Source organism: Rhipicephalus microplus, unplaced genomic scaffold (genome assembly GCF_043290135.1).
Source record: "Rhipicephalus microplus isolate Deutch F79 unplaced genomic scaffold, USDA_Rmic scaffold_707, whole genome shotgun sequence".
Lineage (NCBI taxonomy): Eukaryota > Metazoa > Arthropoda > Arachnida > Ixodida > Ixodidae > Rhipicephalus > Rhipicephalus microplus.
The window spans coordinates 15,001-22,232 of record NW_027465263.1 but is presented as its reverse complement, the minus strand read 5'-3'; positions in this window follow the sequence as shown (position 1 = coordinate 22,232).

Below are 7,232 nucleotides of genomic sequence, written 5' to 3'. Positions count from 1 at the left end.
CGCCGGTGTGCCAGCACTCACTCTGCCAAAAACGGCGAACATCCTAGTGGCGGTTCCCACTTTTGCGTCGGCGTCGCCAACCCCGCCCCGGCATACGCGGTTTGCCGTACTCGTGCGGCGGTGGCCGGCGGGCACGTCGAAAGACACCGATATCGTGCGCGAGTCGATGCTTCTTGGTCTCGCAGGAGGGCCGCCACTCACTCCTGCAAAAACGGCGAAGATCCGAGCGGCGCTTCCCACTTTTTCGTCGGCATCGCAAACCTCGCCCCGGCAGACGCGCTTTGCCGTACTCGTGCGACGGTCGCCGGCGAGCACGTCGAAATACGCCGATATCGTGCCCGAATCGGCCCCGTTTCGCTTCGCCGGAGTGCCAGCACTCACTCGGCCAAAAACGGCGAACATCCGAGCAGCGGTACCCACTTAGCCGTCGGCATCCCGAACTCCGCGCCGGCTGACGCGGTTGCCGAGCTCGTGCGACTAGCGACCGCGAACGCGTCTCGCGACGCCGCTTTCGTGCGCGGCTCCCATTGCGACCTGGGTTACCCGAGCTCGACCAGCAAAAAAGAAGGTCGAAAAAAAATTTTTTTTTTCTGCGTCTGCCGGGGTGCCCCTATAATAGCAGCGATAAGCACCCAGACCGCCGTGGGTCGCTCGCCCCGGCTGACGTGGTTTTTCGTACTCCTGCAGCGGTCGCCGTCAAGCACGTCCAAATACGCCACTTTCGTGGGCGCTTTCGCGCTCTTTCGCGTCGCCGGTGTGCCAGCACTCACTCTGCCAAAAACGGCCAACATCCGAGCGGCGGTTCCCACTTTTGCGTCGGCGTCGTAAACCCCGCCCCGGCAGACGCGGTTTGCCCTACTCGTTCGACGGTCGCCGGCGAGCGCGTCGAAAGACGCCGATATCGTGCGCTAATTGGCGCTCCTTGGCTTCTCCGGAGTGCCGCCACTCACTCCTCCAAAAACGGCGAAGATCCGAGCGGCGTTCTCCACTTTCGCATCGGCGTCCCGAACTCCGCCCGGGCTGACGCGGTTTACCGTACTCGTGCGACGGTCGCCGCCGGGCACGTCGAAAGACGCCGATATCGTGCCGTAATCGGCCCCGTTTGGCTTCGCCCGAGTGCCAGCACTCACTCGGCCAAAAACGGCGAACATCCGAGCAGCGTTTCCCACTTTCGCATCGGCGTCCCGAAGCCCGCCCCGGCAGACGCGGTTTGCCCTACTCGAGCGACGGTCGCCGGCGATCACGTCGAAAGGCGCCGAATTCGTGCACGAATCGATGCTTCTTGGTCTCGCAGGAGGGCCGCCACTCACTCCTGCAAAAACGGCGAAGATCCGAGTTGCGCTTCCCACTTTTTCGTCGGCGTCCCGAACTACGCCCCGGCTGACGCGGTTTACCGTACTCGTGCGACGGTCGCCGGCGGGCACTTCAAAATACGCCGATTTCGTGGGCGCATTCACGCTGTTTCGCTTCCCCGGAGTGCCAACACTCACTCTGCCGAAAGCGGCGATCATCCGAGCGGCGGTTCCCACTTTTGCGTCGGCTTCGCAAACGGCGCCCCGGCAGACGCGCTCGTGCGACGTACTCGTGCGACGGTCGCCGGCGAGCACGTCGAAAGACGCCGATATCGTGCTCGAATCGACCCCGTTTCGCTTCGCCGGAGTGCTGCCAGTCACGGCGCAGAAAACGGCGAACAAGTGTTTTTTTTTTTTTTTCCTAGAATTTGTGTTATAGAAGGCACATTTGATATCGGACGATAATTTTCAACTTTATCACGCGCACCGATTTTCGTGTAGAGGTTTGCAAGTTTATGGGAATTTCTCCACTTGGAATAATGCGATTTAGTAGTACTACGAGAACTTCATGGATGTACTCAAGGGTACGGGGCAAGTCAGTTACGTCAACACCTGCAGATTTTTTACACTTCAAACTGAAAATTGTTGGTTGTGAGTCCTCGTGTGATATTAAAGGCCGATTCGCTAACACATAGAACAAAGAAAGAAAGGAAGAAAAAACGCCCGCGCTCGCTCAAGAAACCTGGGTTCGCAACAAGTGGCAACAACAAGCAACCGAGCGAGTGCGCCAAAACCCGTGGCGGCCGAACAAACGCGAAGTCCCAACCGCGTCAGCCGGGGCGGCACGGGACAGGAAAAATCACTTCAGCCGGGGCGGCGGGGCACCGAATAAACCTCGTCACCTCGTCGCAGGATAAAAGAGGAAACAAAAAGTCTAAACAGCGTCTGCTGGAGCGAATGCGTAATAAAACAACAACAACAACAAAAAAAAACACCCGCGCTCAAGAAGTCTGCAATCCTCACAAAAGGCGACTGTGACCGAGCAGCGTCAGCCGGGGCCGTGCGGAAACGGAAAAACCGCGACTACCGGGGCGTCGAGGCACCGAAAAATCCTCTTCAGCCGCGGCGAAAAAAAAAACAAAAAGAAAGACGGAGGGGGGGGGGGGGAACCACGTCTGCCGGGGCGAAGGAAAAAAAAAAACGCGTCTGCCGGGGCGAGCCCGGGTGCGGCACCACCGGGAAAACTGTGGCAAACAGACATGGCGATCGAGTGAGTGGGCCGCCAGCCAGGCTCAGCCAAAAAGTGCAAAGTCCGAACTGCGTCAGCCGGGGCGGCAAAAACCGCGTCAGCCGGGGCGGCGCAAAAAACCGCGTCTGCCGGGGCGGCACGAAACCGCGTCAGCCGGGGCGGGGCGAAAACTGCGTCAGCCGGGGCGAAAAGAAAAAAAAAACGCGTCTGCCGGGGCAAGCCCGGGTGCGGCACCACCGGGAAAACTGTGGCAAACAGACATGGCGATCGAGTGAGTGGGCCGCCAGCCAGGCACAGCCGAAAAGTGCAAAGTCCGAACCGTGTCAGCCGGGGCGACGCAAAAACCGCGTCAGCCGGGGCGGCGCGAAAACCGCGTCAGCCGGGGCGGCACGAAACCGCGTCAGCCGGGGCGGCGCGAAAACTGCGTCAGCCGGGGCGGCGCGAAAACCTCGTCAGCCGGGGCGAGCGAAAAGGGGGGGGGGGGGGGAACCACGTCTGCCGGGGCGAAAGAAAAAAAAAACGCGTCTGCCGGGGCGAGCCCGGGTGCGGCACCACCGGGAAGACTGTGGCAAACAGACATGGCGATCGAGTGAGTGGGCCGCCAGCCAGGCTCAGCCCAAAAAGTGCCAAGTCCGAACTGCGTCAGCCGGGGCGGCAAAAACCGCGTCAGCCGGGGCGGCGCGAAAACCGCGTCTGCCGGGGCGGCGCGAAAACTGCGTCTGCCGGGGCGAGCCCGGGTGCGGCACCACCGGGAAAACTGTGGCAAACAGACATGGCGATCGAGTGAGTGGGCCGCCAGCCAGGCACAGCCGAAAAGTGCTAAGTCCGAACTGCGTCTGCCGGGGCGGCACGAAACCGCGTCAGCCGGGGCGGCGCGAAAACCGCGTCTGCCGGGGCGGCACGAAACCGCGTCAGCCGGGGCGGCGCGAAAACTGCGTCAGCCGGGGCGAGCCCGGGTGCGGCACCACCGGGAAAACTGTGGCAAACAGACATGGCGATCGAGTGAGTGGGCCGCCAGCCAGGCACAGCCGAAAAGTGCTAAGTCCGAACTGCGTCTGCCGGGGCGGCACGAAACCGCGTCAGCCGGGGCGGCGCGAAAACCGCGTCTGCCGGGGCGGCACGAAACCGCGTCAGCCGGGGCGGCGCGAAAACTGCGTCAGCCGGGGCGAGCCCGGGTGCGGCACCACCGGGAAAACTGTGGCAAACAGACATGGCGATCGAGTGAGTGGGCCGCCAGCCAGGCACAGCCGAAAAGTGCTAAGTCCGAACTGCGTCTGCCGGGGCGGCACGAAACCGCGTCAGCCGGGGCGGCGCGAAAACCGCGTCTGCCGGGGCGGCACGAAACCGCGTCAGCCGGGGCGGCGCGAAAACTGCGTCAGCCGGGGCGAGCCCGGGTGCGGCACCACCGGGAAAACTGTGGCAAACAGACATGGCGATCGAGTGAGTGGGCCGCCAGCCAGGCACAGCCGAAAAGTGCTAAGTCCGAACTGCGTCAGCCGGGGCGGCAAAAACCGCGTCAGCCGGGGCGGCGCAAAAAACCGCGTCTGCCGGGGCGGCACGAAACCGCGTCAGCCGGGGCGGCGCGAAAACTGCGTCAGCCGGGGCGAAAGAAAAAAAAAAAAACGCGTCTGCCGGGGCGAGCCCGGGTGCGGCACCACCGGGAAAACTGTGGCAAACAGACATGGCGATCGAGTGAGTGGGCCGCCAGCCAGGCACAGCCGAAAAGTGCTAAGTCCGAACTGCGTCTGCCGGGGCGGCACGAAACCGCGTCAGCCGGGGCGGCGCGAAAACCGCGTCTGCCGGGGCGGCACGAAACCGCGTCAGCCGGGGCGGCGCGAAAACTGCGTCAGCCGGGGCGAGCCCGGGTGCGGCACCACCGGGAAAACTGTGGCAAACAGACATGGCGATCGAGTGAGTGGGCCGCCAGCCAGGCACAGCCGAAAAGTGCTAAGTCCGAACTGCGTCTGCCGGGGCGGCACGAAACCGCGTCAGCCGGGGCGGCGCGAAAACCGCGTCTGCCGGGGCGGCACGAAACCGCGTCAGCCGGGGCGGCGCGAAAACTGCGTCAGCCGGGGCGAGCCCGGGTGCGGCACCACCGGGAAAACTGTGGCAAACAGACATGGCGATCGAGTGAGTGGGCCGCCAGCCAGGCACAGCCGAAAAGTGCAAAGTCCGAACCGTGTCAGCCGGGGCGACGCAAAAACCGCGTCAGCCGGGGCGGCGCGAAAACCGCGTCAGCCGGGGCGGCACGAAACCGCGTCAGCCGGGGCGGCGCGAAAACTGCGTCAGCCGGGGCGGCGCGAAAACCTCGTCAGCCGGGGCGAGCGAAAAGGGGGGGGGGGGAACCACGTCTGCCGGGGCGAAAGAAAAAAAAAACGCGTCTGCCGGGGCGAGCCCGGGTGCGGCACCACCGGGAAGACTGTGGCAAACAGACATGGCGATCGAGTGAGTGGGCCGCCAGCCAGGCTCAGCCCAAAAAGTGCCAAGTCCGAACTGCGTCAGCCGGGGCGGCAAAAACCGCGTCAGCCGGGGCGGCGCGAAAACCGCGTCTGCCGGGGCGGCGCGAAAACTGCGTCAGCCGGGGCGAGCCCGGGTGCGGCACCACCGGGAAAACTGTGGCTAACAGACATGGCGATCGAGTGAGTGGGCCACCAGCCAGGCTCAGCCAAAAAGTGCCAAGTCCGAACTGCGTCAGCCGGGGCGGCAAAAACCGCGTCAGCCGGGGCGGCGCAAAAAAACCGCGTCTGCCGGGGCGGCACGAAACCGCGTCAGCCGGGGCGGCGCGAAAACTGCGTCAGCCGGGGCGAAAGAAAAAAAAAAACGCGTCTGCCGGGGCGAGCCCGGGTGCGGCACCACCGGGAAAACTGTGGCAAACAGACATGGCGATCGAGTGAGTGGGCCGCCAGCCAGGCACAGCCGAAAAGTGCTAAGTCCGAACTGCGTCTGCCGGGGCGGCACGAAACCGCGTCAGCCGGGGCGGCGCGAAAACCGCGTCTGCCGGGGCGGCACGAAACCGCGTCAGCCGGGGCGGCGCGAAAACTGCGTCAGCCGGGGCGAGCCCGGGTGCGGCACCACCGGGAAAACTGTGGCAAACAGACATGGCGATCGAGTGAGTGGGCCGCCAGCCAGGCACAGCCGAAAAGTGCTAAGTCCGAACTGCGTCTGCCGGGGCGGCACGAAACCGCGTCAGCCGGGGCGGCGCGAAAACCGCGTCTGCCGGGGCGGCACGAAACCGCGTCAGCCGGGGCGGCGCGAAAACTGCGTCAGCCGGGGCGAGCCCGGGTGCGGCACCACCGGGAAAACTGTGGCAAACAGACATGGCGATCGAGTGAGTGGGCCGCCAGCCAGGCACAGCCGAAAAGTGCTAAGTCCGAACTGCGTCAGCCGGGGCGGCAAAAACCGCGTCAGCCGGGGCGGCGCAAAAAACCGCGTCTGCCGGGGCGGCACGAAACCGCGTCAGCCGGGGCGGCGCGAAAACTGCGTCAGCCGGGGCGAGCCCGGGTGCGGCACCACCGGGAAAACTGTGGCAAACAGACATGGCGATCGAGTGAGTGGGCCGCCAGCCAGGCACAGCCGAAAAGTGCTAAGTCCGAACTGCGTCAGCCGGGGCGGCAAAAACCGCGTCAGCCGGGGCGGCGCAAAAACCGCGTCTGCCGGGGCGAAATAAAAAAAAAAACAAAGAAAAAAGCCCGCGCTTAATCAAAAGAAAACAAAGAAAAAAGCTTGCGCTTAATCAAAAGAAAACAAACAAAAAAAGTTCGCGCTTAAGCCTGGCGGTGGAACCACCGGGGCAAACAGACCTGGCGATCGAGTGAGTGGGCCGCCAGCCGGGGTGAGCCAAAAAGTGCAAAGTCCGAACCGCGTCAGCCGGGGCGACGCAAAAACCGCGTCAGCCGGGGCGGCGCGAAAACCGCGTCAGCCGGGGCGGCGCAAAAACCGCGTCAGCCGGGGCGGCGCAAAAACTGCGTCAGCCGGGGCGGCACGGAAAAACGAAAACCGCGTCAGCCGGGGCGACATCAAAATGAGGAAAAAAAAAAAAAAACTGCCTTAGGACACCTGCGTACACTTTCATGCGTTTGGGCATATCTCTCTGTAACACGCGCGCCCCTCGTTACGCGCGGCACTCTGTTTTCTCCGACACCCATATTTCGGCGGCATGTGGCACGCACGCCCGTCCCTACGCACGGCACACCGCAGTGCTTTCTCGATATTTTTCTTTTCCTCCAACACCGTCATCTATAGGCTTTTAGTGACCTGTTGCTCGTGGCACAAGTTCGCTAGCTCTGACACCTCTTGCATGCGCACCGTTTTTGCGCACGGTGCTATGCCGCAAAGCACGGCAGTCGCATGCGTTTCTCTCAGGCACCTCTTTTTTGACACAACGCTGTGGTGCTTAGAAACACACGCGCCGCTTTTGCGCACAGAACTCCACCGTACAGCACGGTAGTCACGTTTGTTCCACACGAACAGCAGTGTGCATCGTGCTACGACACTTTGAAAGCTTTTTCTTCCGAGTCTCGACCGCGCTGTTCCTTTCGTACTTGGCGCGATTTTGGGACCAGCTTTGTTTTAAACCCCTACTGCGCGCCGTTCCTTTCGTACTTGGCGCGGTTCAGGGTTTGTTTCGAGCCCTTAGCCGCGCTGTTCCCTCCGTACTTGGCGCGGTTTAGGGTCGAGCTTTGTCTCGAGCC